The sequence below is a fragment of the Elephas maximus genome, chromosome 14 (assembly GCF_024166365.1).
Source record: "Elephas maximus indicus isolate mEleMax1 chromosome 14, mEleMax1 primary haplotype, whole genome shotgun sequence".
NCBI classification, from domain to species: Eukaryota; Metazoa; Chordata; class Mammalia; order Proboscidea; family Elephantidae; genus Elephas; species Elephas maximus.
Window position 1 is genome coordinate 8585927 of NC_064832.1, and position 15381 is coordinate 8601307.

At 34.3% G+C, this 15381-nt stretch overlaps 2 pseudogenes; both read right to left on the reverse strand.

The window, feature by feature from the left end:
- Positions 1-252: 252 nt before the first annotated feature.
- LOC126058417 (olfactory receptor 2AK2-like) lies at positions 253-1195 on the reverse strand (annotated as a pseudogene).
- An 8611-nt stretch (positions 1196-9806) lies between these two features.
- On the reverse strand, positions 9807-10774 carry LOC126058120 (olfactory receptor 2AK2-like; annotated as a pseudogene).
- Between the last annotated feature and the right edge of the window lie 4607 nt (positions 10775-15381).

Genomic DNA, 15381 nt, shown 5'->3' on the forward strand with positions numbered 1-15381 from the left:
AGCATTGTGTTGACAGGGATTAAATCTATTGCTTTAGAAGATAAAGTTGATAATGGCAACCATTCTCTTGCTTTTACACAGCAAATCCACCGAGTTCCAATAACAATGCTTTAGTTATTTCTGAAAATTGGAGAAACCAAGGCATTGTTACATTTATTTATTTTGTAAACATTTCTTTGAGCTTACATATCTCTAGACAGTAGGCTAATCAAATCATGTTGGTCAGTCTCAAACTATAAAGGGTTCTTAAAGTCATATTTTCTGTACAAATATCCATTTTCCCAGCACTCTTCTCATGGCCCCCATGACCTCCTTATTCCTCAGACTGTAGATAAGTGGGTTCAGAAGAGGTGTAACGATACTGTAAAACACCGCCACCACTTTATCTTCCTCAGGGTAATGCAAGGAATGTGGCTTGTATAGGTGGAGAGAGCAGTCCCATAGAATAGGCTTGCCACAATCAGATGAGAGGAACACGTGGAGATGGCTTTTGTCTGCCCTTTACCTGAACTCATCTGGTACACCGCAATAAGCACTCGGGCATAAGAAGCCAAAATGGCTATGAATGGTAGTAGCAAATGATAAGGCCACTAAAGAGGACAGTATACTCATACTGGGAGGTGTCCTGACACACCAAAGGCAATAGAGATGGAACTTCACAGAAAAAGTGATTAACGATCCGAGATCTGCAGAATGGAAGTTGAAATACATACAGTGTATGTATTAAAGCATTGATAGAACTACTGGCCCATGCACATGTGACCATGGACAAACAGATCGTCTTGCTCATGAGCACAGGATAATGTAAAGGGTGACAGATTGCTACATACCTATCATAAGACATGAAACCAAGAAGAAGAGCTTCAGTTCCACCGAGAGTCAAAAACAGAAAGGTTTGAATCTCACAACCTAAAAAAGTAATGGTCTTACTATTTGACAGGAAGTTTGCTGCCATCTTGGGTATCGTGGTGGAGATGTACATCATGTCAATGAAGGAGAGCTGACTGAGGAGGAAGTACATGGGAGTGTGGAGCAGAGTGTCCAATCGCATGAGGTGGATCAGTATGATATTTCCCATCAAAGCCACTGAGAAGATGACAGTAATGGCAACAAAGAGTATCTTGTTCATTTGGCCATATTGGAAAAGACCAAGAAGTATAAACTCTGCTCCAAAAGTTCGATTTTCTGTCTTCATGGCTTAAATCAAAACAAAGCAGACCATATCTGAAAATTCCATGTAACAACACTGACCTTTGAGAGAAAACAAAATGATTATTAAATGCAGTAGAATTCCCTTTAATCAGCTTAGGTGACTGTCTCTCCCTGTTTTTATATAGGAAACCCTGGTAGTGTAGTAGTTAAGTGCAATGACTGCTAACCAAAAGGTCAGCAGTTTGAATCCACCAGGCACTCCTTGGAAACTCTATGGGGCAGTTTTTCTCTGTGCTATAGGGTACTATAGGTCAGAATCAATTCAACAGCAATGGGTTTGGTTTTGGGTTTTTATGCACTGAATCTGTGTCTATTGAGCAATGGGCATTTTGAAAAAATAAAATAAAAATAACGTTTCTTTAAAATTGATCACAGAATAAAAATATAATATGGGGATAAAACATTTAGATGATTTGCCAACATGAGTTATGACTCCCCTTGTAAATATCTTCATGATGATAGACTAGAGACATGTTCACGTGTTGTGAAAAAATCTTTCACTCAATTCCTTCATATATATAGTTTAGAATTGCACTGTTGGTTAAACATGGTATAATATTCTTTAAAAAAAATTTCTTGACTCCATTTTTCAATTTTGAATTTGTATTGGCTACACTTTATACATTGTAAGAAAAAAAAATTTTTTTAATTATATTAACATTTGTGGGTCAGGAATATTTTAGCTCTTCTAAATGAATTGGTGGTTATATAGATAACATCTGTAAGTGTAAATGGGAATTCACTGACAAAGCCCTCCAAAAAAAAAAAAGATCGATCTACCTACCTACCTACCTATCATCTACCTACCTATCTACCTACCTACCTACCTACCTATCTTCTACCTACCTATCTACCTACCTACCTACCTACCTATCTATCTATCATCTATCTATCTATCTATACTCCAGACCTAAGGGATGGTTGGAGAATGAATCATTAAAATAGAAGTTAACAATTATTCATCTAAATTTAACTCAAGAAGCATGTCAAGAATGGCATTTTTAATTTTACTTAGTCCTGTTATATTAATTGGGGAAATTTACATTTAAACTGCACTTGGAAGAAGTGGCAATTAGTAAAAGTTTATCACTTGCTGCTCAATCAGGATATGAAATCAAAAGACTACTGATGGCTTTTTTAAAATTCAGAAGTTTTGGATAATTCTTATTGCAGAACAACGTTAATAAATAGAAAATATTTTCAATTAAAAACTAGCCAACTTTAATATAAAACCCCTTGTTGTTGAGTTGATTCCGATTCACAGAGACCCTATAGGACAGAGCAGAATTGCCCCATAGGGTTTCCAAGGAGTGGCTGGTAGACTCGAACTGCCAACCCTTTGGTTAGCGGCAAAGCACAAAATTAACTGACAATAACAATTGTTGATTATACACATGCAAGTACTAATACAATTCTGGCATATAAAATTCAATGACTCATCATCAGTTATATTTACCATTAACTTGACTATACTTGGTCCAAGATGCAGTCACATGAGCAAACCAAAATGTAAGTCTTCGTTCAGTAAATGCCTGTCCTTCTCAGAAGCCGAAATGTAAACTAACCAGTTAGGACTTGCCTGCTGGGCTTAACCTAGTTCAGAATGTCCCATTAATCCCTTCTCTATCACCAGAAATCTGTTGAAAATGAAACTTCTACAAGATTAATTTGTATATGAGCTCATAGACTATATCTGCTATTCATGAATTGCGAAGCTATTGTCTGAAACTTCCTATTCATGAATTGCAAATAAAGCTTATAAGTTCATATGCAAATTTAATCTAGTAGAAATTTTATTTTTTACATTATCTATAGTCAGCCAAGTTTGTATAAACTAAGGCATACTTTTTTTTTTTTGAACTAACAATATCACGTCAGGAATTTTCATTGTATAAAAAATTTGTAGAAGTATAGTAAACTTAATATATTTTACAGAAGCAATTTGGAATGATGAGTACACGATAAAAACAGATAAGGGAACTAAAAAATATCAGCTTGGTGAGATAATGTGCATGTATTCAAAATCAGTTATGAAAACTACACAGCTACACATTATATATAGAAATATAAATGCACATGCATGTATGCATATATATTTCACTTGAAATAAAATAATTTACAAAGTATTTTAATTCAACTGCAAAGATTCTCACCACGAATTTGTATCGCTTGAAATAGTTTACAACCTTTCACCATTCCAATAATATTGTTGAATACGACTATGCCTTGAGCATAATACAAAGTGGCAAGGCAAAAATAAGAAAGAAACATTTTTTTCTCCCCCAATCAAGACTACTAGTGATGCCTCCAGGGCCATGCTGCCCAGTAGGGGTTGCACTGGACCTTTAAACCCTACCCTTTTCTCGCTTTACAAAGACACGTCTCTTACCTTGCTCTTTTGTGATTGCTGTCCTAAGAAAATTTAAAATCAATATATGGCCAAATTAATCTCAGATAACATATATGGATATTCAATTTTTGCAGAGATCATCCAAATGTAATGTGGATAATCTAGCCAGCCCAGAAATTGCCCAAATCAAAGGAAATGGGCATGCAAGAAAAATACTATTCACTCTACATAATTTTTTAAATAAAACACATTCCTTTAAATAGTGTCCCTGAGATTAGTTGTATATTGATCTTTTTGACACGAATTGTAGCAAAGTATTCAAGGTATTATAATATTTTAGGTTAAATTCAGAGTAATAAATGGCCCAAAAGAGTTATTTGAAATCTGAATGGTTGTTATTATGAACAAGACTGTTTTAACTCTAGCAGGCCATGTTTTTAAAACTGAAAAATCAGCCACCGTGTTGAAAACCATATTCTTTTTCATTAGAAACCCACTGCCATCGAGTTGATTCCGACTCATAGCGACCCGATCAGACAGAGCAGAACTGCCCCATAGAGTTTCCAAGGAGCGCCTGGCAGATTTGAATTGCCGACCTCTTGGTTAGCAGCTGTAGCACTTAACCACTACGCCACCAGGGTTTCCAGTTAGACATATAGATTATTTTACATATATAAAAAATAGTTTAAAATTTTATTTTAATTGAGATATATCATCTTTCATATAGAGATCTGTTTCATTCTCCTAGAAGACTTTTTTAAAAAAAAAATAAATCATTAAACAGGGAGTTGGGAAATGGATCTGCAAAATTACATAAAAGATTTTCCTGTCACCTCACTTGGGCACAGTATTAGAGAGGCACAGCAAGTCTGTCTTTCAAAAATTTTTAAGTTAAATTATATTATTTGTTTGTCATATATATTAAAAAGTCACAGACAAAACTGCATATATTAGGAAAATCAAGCTACTTGACACTTCTACAGGATGACAGAAAAATAAATTCACAAAGAAATCCAAAGCTGTGAAATCTCTAATTTGAAACACATTTTAGGAAGTGTTACCATTCTATGAACTTGCAGGATTGCTTTTTTTTTTTTGCCTCAGCAAATAAGTCTTCAATCATTTACCATGAAAAAATTCAGTAGAAAAAAGAATCAAATGTTCAAACTCATTTTCTCGTCCTTATATAAGACTTTAAACCTCTCGGTGGACACAGGCTGGCTGCCTAATCGGGGTGGAATTCTTATTTTGTTTCTCAGAGACCTTCTGGGAAAACTAGACCTCTAGTCCATGATTAAGCACATTGCACAAATTACAAGTGATATTTTATTAGTCCTGGTGTCTGCATTCCTGGGGGGAGGGAGGGAAATGAACAAAGGGTCAAGCCTCAAAATATATTTCTTCAAGTGAAAAAAAAAAATCAAATAATTGATATTAGCTGATTGCTTTAAAATTTTTTTTTTAAAGTTAACTATTTTACCTTTAAAATATGTACGTAGATTTTGACTCCACATAGTAATCAGCTAATGTATAGTTTGATTTTTTTTTCTATACAAAATATGCATGAAATACTGAGGATATTATTAATGTGCTAAATTTTGCAATAATTTTATTCCCAAAATAGGAAGGTTGGCTTGGCCATGAAGTAAGGGACTCCGATTTCTGAAAGTCCACAGATCAAATACAGATGCTGTAATCCCTAAGGGTTAAAGTGCCCACGTGTAGAGTAGAATTTAGAGTTTGGCATGGTGCTCAATAGTGTTGTTCTATTTCGATGAGATGTACTTAATCTGTAAAAATTGAAGTGAGTTGAAATTTTAACCAGTCAATTCCCTTACCTGATTCTGTGGGATGACATGAAATAGCTGCCGTGCTCAAGAATGGGAAAAGAAAAATTGCAATGACTTAAGAAGAAACTCGATGTGGGCTAGATTTTGGGAAAAAAATACACAGGTTTATTCTCTCATGTACAGACAGGGATGTAAGTCACATCGTAAGATCTTATCTTCATTTTTCTCCAATTATGATATATATGTTATTTTATAATTCATAAATTATAATTTATAATAATTATTCCTTAATTTGAAATATTTTGTCTCATTATTCTCTAAATCACCTTCCAGAGAAAACTCCAGGGGCCAACAATCACTGAATCAGTTTTAGAATGAAACACAGGTGTTTAGGAACCCTAATCTCAGATTTTTACTGAACGATTGAGTCCTATGAATAGTCAACATTTGCCTCACATTCAGTCACTTGTGGAAGGATTTCTAGAACGTCGAAGTGACATTTGTAAGTTTTGAATACTGTGAAACTTGTACAGTTTCTGGCATTTTCTTTAAGAACGAGAGAGCAAAAATACAAATATAAAATTGATATGACTGTGGAATAGGCCTGCACAGGTGAGAGGATCTGCAGTTCAAGTTTCTTAAGTTTCAATGAAAATCTACCTCTGAAGTTAGGTTTGATACCTTTAAGTGGTGCTTGTTGTTATTGTTTTATTATCACTTGATATTGTGTGAGAAAAATATTTAAGTGTATTATACACAGAGAGTTGTCAGCTACTTTGAGAGAACATGAAAACCTAGAACTCTTCCTGTGGCATAAAAAGAGAGATATCTCTCAGGGGCCAAACAACTTACAATGTTGTCCAGCATGCTGTAAGCCCTCAATAAATATTAGCTTTAATGATGATTATTAATGATGATGCTGTTTTTACTGCCTTTTTGGATTATTATTTTACACAAACTAAGATAGATTCAAGGATGGAAGCATCTCCTCCACTGCTTTGCTCAAATGTGGACACAAATCCTTCTAAAAGCTTTCCCCATCCCAGTGTGACATGGTTCTACTAAAGTTTCAAGAGAAAAAGAAACAAAACTAGAACAAACTATCTACAGGGAGAATTACTTAAAATAAGCCCTGTACATACAGTCACTCTCTCTGATAAGGTTCAAAGACCTAAAGTCTGGTATTGAAGAAATCTGAAGTATAAGAGAGTAATCAGTAAATAAACAGAGAGAGATAAATGAATGAATGAATAAACAAATAAGCAGAGATATCAAGTTTGGTTCTCCAGAATAGAGAGAGAGAAATGAATGAATGAATAACCAAATAAGCAGAGATATCAAGTTTGGTTCTCCAGAGCTCTAGTCAAAACCTGATTTTTGTGTGTTCATCTGACATCCTGCAATTTTGTTGGATTTGTATATTAAATCTAATAGTTTATTTTTGTTTTTGTTGGTTTGTTGTGTGTGTGTGTGTGTGTATTCTTTGTTGTTGTTGTTAGGTGATGTCAACTTTGTTCTGACTCATAGCGACTCCTATGTACAACAGAAGGAAACTCTCCTCCGTCCTGTGCCATCCTCACAATCATTGTTATGCTTGAGCCCAGAGTATTTCTTAGGATATTCTGTATATAAGATCATGTCATTTGAACAGGAACAAATTTACTTCTTTTCAAATTTGAATGCCATTTCCTATTTTTTTTTTTTTCCTAACTTTTCTGGCTAGTATTTACGTAATAATATGGAATAAGAGTTGTGAAGTCAAGCATCCTTGTTTTGTTCCTGATGTTACGGAAAAACTTTTACTTTTTCACCAATGTGTGTGATATCAGCCGTGGGCATTTCATAACTGTCCTTAATCAGATACAAGCAGTTTCCTTACATTTCTAGTTTGTTGGGAGATTTTATTCTGAAAGGGTACTGGAGTGTGTCAAATGATTTTTCTGCATCAATTAATATAATCATTTGTGTTCATTCTCTTAATTAATTGATATTTATGTTTAACCACTTCTGCATTTATGGGATAAGTTTCACTGGGTCGTGGTGTATAGTCCTTCCAATATGCTGCCCTATTTGGTTTGCTAGTATTTTGTTGCAATTTGCTGCTGAATTTGGTTTGTTAGTATTTTATAGACGATTTGCATCCATATTCATAAGGTACATTGTGATTTATTTTATTTTTTTTTGCTTTGGTATCAGGGTGATAATGTCATTCTAGAATGAGTTGCCTTCTATTTTTTGGAAGAGTTTGAGAAAGATTATTGTTAATTTCTATCTGGTGTCCTTTTATAATTTCTATCCTATTGGCAGTCTCTATTTGTTAAGACATTATTTTACTGGTTACCTTTAGTCCTTTGTACGTGATATCCATTAGCACCTTGAACATATTTAATACAGTTCATTTATATTATTTCTCTAGTAATTCCAATATCTGAGTTGACTCAGGGATTGTTTCAAATTTATTTATTTTTTCCTGTGAATGAGCCACGTGCTCCTGTTTATTTGCATGCCTAATATTTTGTTGTTGCTGTTGTGGAAAACCAAACATTGTGAATTACAAACCATAATTATTAAAATTATTGACAATGGATTAAAAACAATCTTGTCAGTGATTATCTTAAATACTTCACAGAAAATGCATACTTTCTTCCAATACCATTATTCATGCACTGTTTGAGCACTGGTTGGATTTTATTGTCATGGCTTATATCCAATTTTATATTTAGTGCCAGGTAGTTTAGCAAGTCACTGCATTATTTATTATCAACAATTAGACTCTAAGAATTTCTCTTGTATCGCTGAATGGAATACAAATGATTAAACCCACATTGCAATAACACATTCATAGCTGTACATGTACTTAAAATATGACCAAGCAATTTCAATCTTTGATGTATATACAAGATAATTCAGTTAATATGTTCTCAAAAAGCATTTGTGCAGGAAGTTTTATGGCAGTTTTATTCATGATAGCCAAACATTTCCTGCATCAGAACGGAAACAATTGCTCAGGAACCATACAATGGAATGCAGCTTTGTAATATAAACGATGGAGTTACAGAGACACACAAAAATATGGTTAAATCTTTTAAATATGTTGACTGAAAGAAGCCAGATATCAAAGTGAACTTTTTTTTCCCCGATTCCAAAGTTTCTACCCAATGGTGATGAGAAATAAGAGCTTCTCTATTTAATGGTGATAGAAGTCAGAATAATGACTGCATCTGTGGGGCCAAGAGGTCAACGTGAAAGTAGCACAAGAGGTGCTGAATGATGAAAACGTTCCACCTGTGGCTTCCCCCAAACTATAATGATAACAACTCCATACTTCCAATTATTTAGTCCAAGTCTTAGCCCAATTCTGAAGCGTTTCATATCCCAATGTGTCCACAAAACTCAAATATCTGCTTTCTCCCAGTCTCCTGAATCTGGCCAGCTTTTGCTCCTCCACTAATATCACTTCAATCCAAGGCCATATTTTGTCACACCTGGGCTACTGCAATGGCCTCCTTGTGTTCACATCAATTCTATACTCACAACTCAGCAATGGTTGCCCAGCATTTTGGGTTAAAATCCAGAATCCTCATACTGATCTAATTTATACTACATGTTCTGGCCCCATTACATCTACCTATTGCCTAAGTCTCACCAATTTACTCCTTGATCTTTTGTGACTATGCAGGGCATGTTCCCATCACGGAAGTTCTCACTTGCTCTTTGCTTTTCCCAGAACACTTTTCCTCAGATGTCCACTTGATTCTCTTCCTTAACTCCTTTTAGTCTGACAAATTGTCACATTCTTGTTTCTCCCTTCTCTATTTTACTTATAATTGCAAACATCTTTTAGTTTCCCTATTCCAATTTTCCACTTAGTTTTTCTTCATGGCAATTAATACTTTTTGATATACTGTACAATTTATGCATTAATTTTATATATTGTCTTTCTCCTCACAATGAAATGTAAACTTTAAGAGAGAAGACATTTATCTCAGTTTTATATTGCTCAACCCCATATCACCAGTGCCTATAATTGCGTCACATACAAAGTTAAAGCATTAAAACTTTTGTTCAATGAATGAAAGAATGAGTGGATATATGAAATCTGCTCTATACTACAGTTTGGTCATCATATATATTCTCTAGGTATTACGCATTTTGCAATAAATTATATTTTCTATGCATTTTATTTCAGCAAATTAAAGAAGAAAAATATTTGCTATGACATAGGAGTATTGTGTTTATAGGTACTAAATCTACTGCTTTAGAACATAAACAACGTAGATAATGGCAACCATTCTCTTGCTTATACATTGTAAATCAATCCAGTTCCAATAGTAGTGATTTAGTTATTTCTGAAGAGAGGAGAAATGAAGTCATTTGTCTATTTATTTTGTAAACATTTCTTTGAGCTTACATCTCTCTAGACAGTAGGCTAATCAAATCATGTTGTTCAGTCTCAAACTATAAAGGGTTCCTAAAGTCATATTTTCTGTACAAATGTCTATTTTCCCAAAACTCTTTTCCTAGCCCCCATGACCTCCTTATTCCTCAGACTGTAGATAAATGGGTTCAGAAGAGGTGTAATAATACTGTAAAATACCACCACCACTTTATCTTCCTCAGGGTAATGCAAGGTGTGTGGTCTTGTATAGGTGGAGAGAGCAGTCCCATAGAATAGGCTTGCCACAATCAGATGAGAGGAACACGTGGAGATGGCTTTTGTCTGCCCTCTACCTGAGCTCATCTGGTACACCACAATAAGCACCCGGGCATAGGAAGCCAGAATGGCCATGAATGGTAGTAGCAGAATGATAAGGACACTAAAGAGGACGGTATACTTATACTAGGAGATGTCCTGACACACCAAAGGCATTAGAGATGGAACTTCACAGAAAAAGTGGTTAATGATCTGAGATGTACAGAATGGAAGTTGAAATACATACAGTGTATGTATTAAAGCATTGATAGAACTACTGGCCCACGCACATGTGACCATGGACAAACAGATCATCTTGCTCATGAGCACAGGATAATGTAAAGGGTGACAGATCGCTACATACCTATCATAAGACATGAAACCAAGAAGAAGAGCTTCAGTTCCACCAAGGGTCAAAACCACAAAGGTTTGAATCTTACAGTCTAAAGAAGTAATAGTCTTATCATTTGACAGAAAGTTTGCTGCCATCTTGGGTATCGTGGTGGAGATGTACATCATGTCAATGAAGGAGAGCTGACTGAGGAGGAAGTACATGGGAGTGTGGAGTGGAGTGTCCAATCGCATGAGGTGGATCAGTATGATATTCCCCATCAAAGTCACTGAGAAGAGGCCCACAATGGTAACAAAGAGGACAGTGTTCATTTGGCCATATTGGAAAAAGCCAAGAAGTATAAATTCTGTTCCAAAAGTTTGATTTTCTGTCTTCATGGCTTAAATAAAAATAAAGCGGACAATATCTGAAAATTCAGTGTAAACAACATTGAATGTCCTTCAAAAGAAAACAAAATGATTATTAAATGCAGTAGAATTTCCTTGAATCACTTTAGGTGACTATTTCTGCCCTTGTTTCTATGCACTGAATCTGTGTCTGTTGAGCAATGGCCAATTTGAAAAAAAAAATATTATCTGGAAATAAAAATTTAGATGATTTGCCAACATGAGTTTTTTCTCCCCTTTTAAATATCTTCAAGATGAGAGATTGGAGATGTGCTTACTTGGTATGAAAAAAAAAATCTTTCACTCCATTCATTTAAATAATTAAACATGACAGTGATGTTCAAATATGGTATAATATTCTTACAAAAAGAATTTCTTTCTCCATTTCTCAATTTTGAAATTATATTGGCTATAGGTTGTAATAAATGTTATATTACCATTTGTATGTCAGGAATACTACAACTCTTGTAAATGAATTGGTGATTATTTCTATAATATCTGTAATTGTATGTGGAAATTTGTTGCCCAGGCAAAAAACAAATATGCAAGACCTTTAAGAAGGGTTGGAGAAAGAAACATTAAAATGTTACATTAGCAATTATTAATCTAAGTTTAACTCAAGGAACATGTCAAGAATGGCATTTTGAATTTGACTTGGTCCTTTTATATTAATAGGGGAAATTTATATTTAAACTGCACTTGGATGAAATGTCAGTTAGTAAAATGTTATTACTTGCTCCTCAGTTGAGATATGGAGTCAAAAGGTATTGATGCCCCATTAAAATTTGAAAGTTTTAGGTAATTGTTATTACAAATATTGCTCAACGAAGTTGAGAAATTAAAATTATTTTCAGTAAAAACTAGTCAGCTTTAATATAAAGTGTGACAAATATGAAAATTAATTGACAATACCAACTGTTGATTATACATACATGGAAATATAAATACAATTCTAGCATATAGAACTCAATGATCTATCATAAAGTTTTATTTACTGTTGACCTGACTATACTTGGTTCAAGGTGCAGTCACTTATGCTAAGCCCCACATCAGCAAACCAAACCTAAGTCTAGTTCCTACAAATGCCTGACCTTCCCAGAAGCCAAAATGTGAGTTAACCAATTAAGACTTGCCTGCTGAGCTTAACCTAGTTCAAAACGTTCCATTAATCCCATCCCCATCACCAGAACTGTTAAAAACAAAATTTTTACAAAATTAAATTTGTATAAGAACTCATAACCTGTAGTTGCTATTCATGAATTAGAAAGCTCTTGTCTGAAACTTCCCATTCATAAATTGCAAGTTAAACTTATGGGTTCATATACAAACCTAATCTTGTAGAAATTTTGTTTTTAACATTATCTGTAGTCAGCCAAGTTGGTATAAACTAAGGCACATTTGACTATAAGTAATCATATCATTAAGTTATATAGGAAAGATACTACACACATTTCATATATTCTAAAAAGCTTTGACCCTATTGAACCATCTTTCTTCATTATAGGCCTTTCTCAAAGAACAGTGCTTTTCTCTAAAACTGCAAACACAGTGATATAAAATAATGATGGATGTTTGTATAATTCAGAAAAAAACGAAGACTTATTCTAACAATATCATGATTTTTTTGAATGTTCTAATCCATGAAATAGAATATGACAAATAAAAATAACACAAAAAAGAAAAAAAAATTCTATTTAAAAGCTTTACTGTTTTTGAAAACCTAATAAATGAAAAACGATTAACTTGCTAAAAGTGTTCGATAAATTGTATAAATTATAATTTATAGTTAGTGACATTCTAATACATTATATTTTTAATATTCTTAAAATTTTTCACCTTAGTAATAACAATACTCAATGATAATAAAATATTATTTAAATATGGTTATCCAAAAAACTGGCTTATGTTTTAAAAATATCAAATGCAAACACATGTAACTGAAAGGACAAAATAAATGTCACTGCAAGCTAGTTCACTGTAAACCAATTTATGTAAATAGAATCTAAATTTTAAGATAGGTTATATATTTCAGACCATGATGCAATTTTTTAATAAAAATCTGAAAGAAAATGATTGAGTTAGAAATAAAAATTAAAAAAAAAATGCTGATCAGAGAATGAAGAGGAGGAAATACAACACATAAAATTTTATGGATATAAATGTGATGAAATAGGGTGATAATTGGGCGTGATAGAAAAACAGGAAAGTAAGAATACAATAGCTGTAGAAGTTATCAGGAGTCTTGATTCTGGTGTAGTGATTATAGCACTGAGCTGGTAACTGAAAGGCAGCTGGTAGCTGGAACCCACCAGCTGCTGAACAGGAGGAGAAAGATGTGGCAGTCTGCTCCTGTAAAGATTTACAGCCTTGGAAACCCTACGGGGCAGTTCTACTCTGTCCTATAAGGTCACTATGAGTTGCAATTGACTCCATGGCAGTGGGTTTATAGAAGTTATATAATTATTATATGACTATGTATCATCAATAAATTATATACTCTGCCCATTGCCTTGGAGTCAATTCCATTTCATAGTGACCCCCGGGCAGAACAGAACTGCCCCATAGGATTTCTAAAGCTACAACCAGTACAGAAGGAGCCCTGTTTGTGCTGTGGTTATGTGATTGGCTGATAACAGAAGAGGTGGTGGTTTGATCCTACTAGGTGCTTTGAGGGAGAAAGATGTGGCAGTCTGCTCCTGTAAAGATTTACTGCCTTCGAAACCTACTTTGTCCTATAGGGTCACTATGAGTTGGAATCTACTGGATGACAGTGGGTTAATCTTTATAGAAACAGGCTGCCACATCTTTCTCTCTTGAAGTTCCTGGTAGGTTCCAACCCCTGACCTTTGGGTTAAAGCCCAATGCTTAACCACTGTACAGCCAGGGCTCCTTCAATAAAATATGTAGAGAAGTCTGTTCTTTTTGTGAATTTGATCGTCTGTTCTACATTTTCTCCCACTCTGTCCAGGACTTTCTGTTGTAATCCCAGTCAGAGCAGAACCCTGGAGACTATGGCCCCTGGAGATCCTTCTAACTCAGAACTGAAGCCACCCCTGAAGTTTACCTTTCAGCCAAAGGTAAGACAGGCCTATAAAACGAACAGTATATGACATCAAATGGGCTACACCTGCCAAAAAACAGAGAGGAGAAGGCAGGAAGGGACAGGAAAACTGGACAAATGGAATGTGGGAATGTGGCGTGGAAAAGGGGAGAGTGCTGACACAATAGGGATTGCTGCCAATGCCATGAAAAAAATCGTGTATAAATTTTTGAATGACAAAGTAATATAAACATATATATGGAAGGAAAAATTTATTTAAAAAAAAGAAAATGGGAACACTGGCAACAATTTCCAATCTATTGGAATGCCCGTTTCATCAGGTGGGGGTCGTTATTTTGATTTTGTAGTTTTTACCCCCAAAAATTTCATGTAAAGAATTATAAATCTAAACAAGAACCCAAATTAAATTCTTAGAATAAATAAAAAATTTTAATATCACAAATAAAATCCAATTTACCAAAAATTAATAATAAAAATGAAAAGAGCTGACTAAGCAGAAAAAAAATATACAAGTGATACGTCAAAAATGAAATAGAAGGCTTAAAATAAAGAAATAATCCCAAAATATTAAAACCTAGTTAAACAAAACAACTTTATTAAATTATTAGGCCAAAAATGTTGTGAGCAACGTTATCAGATATGCAGTAGCATAGTTTTGGTAAAACACGGTAGATCTTTTCAAAACTTGCTAATCATTTCTCATGACCTTTGATCATTTTCATACCTGTCGCAGTCGTTGAGTTAGGGCCGCTTACCAAAAGATTTGCAGCTCGATTCCACCAGCGGCTCCTTGGAAACCATACTGGGCAGTTCTACTCTGTCCTACAGGGTGGCTTTGAGTCAGAACAGACTTGATGGAAACCGCTTTTTTTTTTAACTAACAGTTTCATATTAGGAATTTTTCTTGTGTAATTTATAGAAATACACTAAACATACAGGAGAAATTTGAAATGAACGGTACATGATAAAAATGGAGAAAGGAACTAAAAACATCAACTTGTTGAGATAATGTGCATATATTCAAAATCGGTTATGAAAACTAGACAGTTACACATTATATACACACATATATACATATGCATATAAGCATATATATTTCACTAAAAATAAAACAATTTACAAAATATTTTAGTACCACTGCATAAGTTTCTTAACAGGTGTTTGTATTGCTTGAAATACTGTAGTTTACAACCTTTCACCTTTCTAATAATATTCCTGAACATGACTATGTCCTAAGCATAATGTAAAGTGGTAAGGCAAAAATAAGAAAGAAATGTTTTTTCTACCCCAACCAAGACTATGAGTGATAGCTGCAGGGCCATGCTGCCCAGTAGGGGTTGCATTGGACCTTCAAACCCTAACCCTTATCTCACCTTGCCAAGAAATGTCTCTCACCTTGCTCCTTTGTGATTGCCGCCCCAAGAAAATTTCAATTCAATGTATGGTCAAATCAATCTCACATAACTTACCTTGATACTCATTTTTGCAGAAATCATTCAAATGTAATCTGAATAATTTGGGCAGCCCAGATATCATG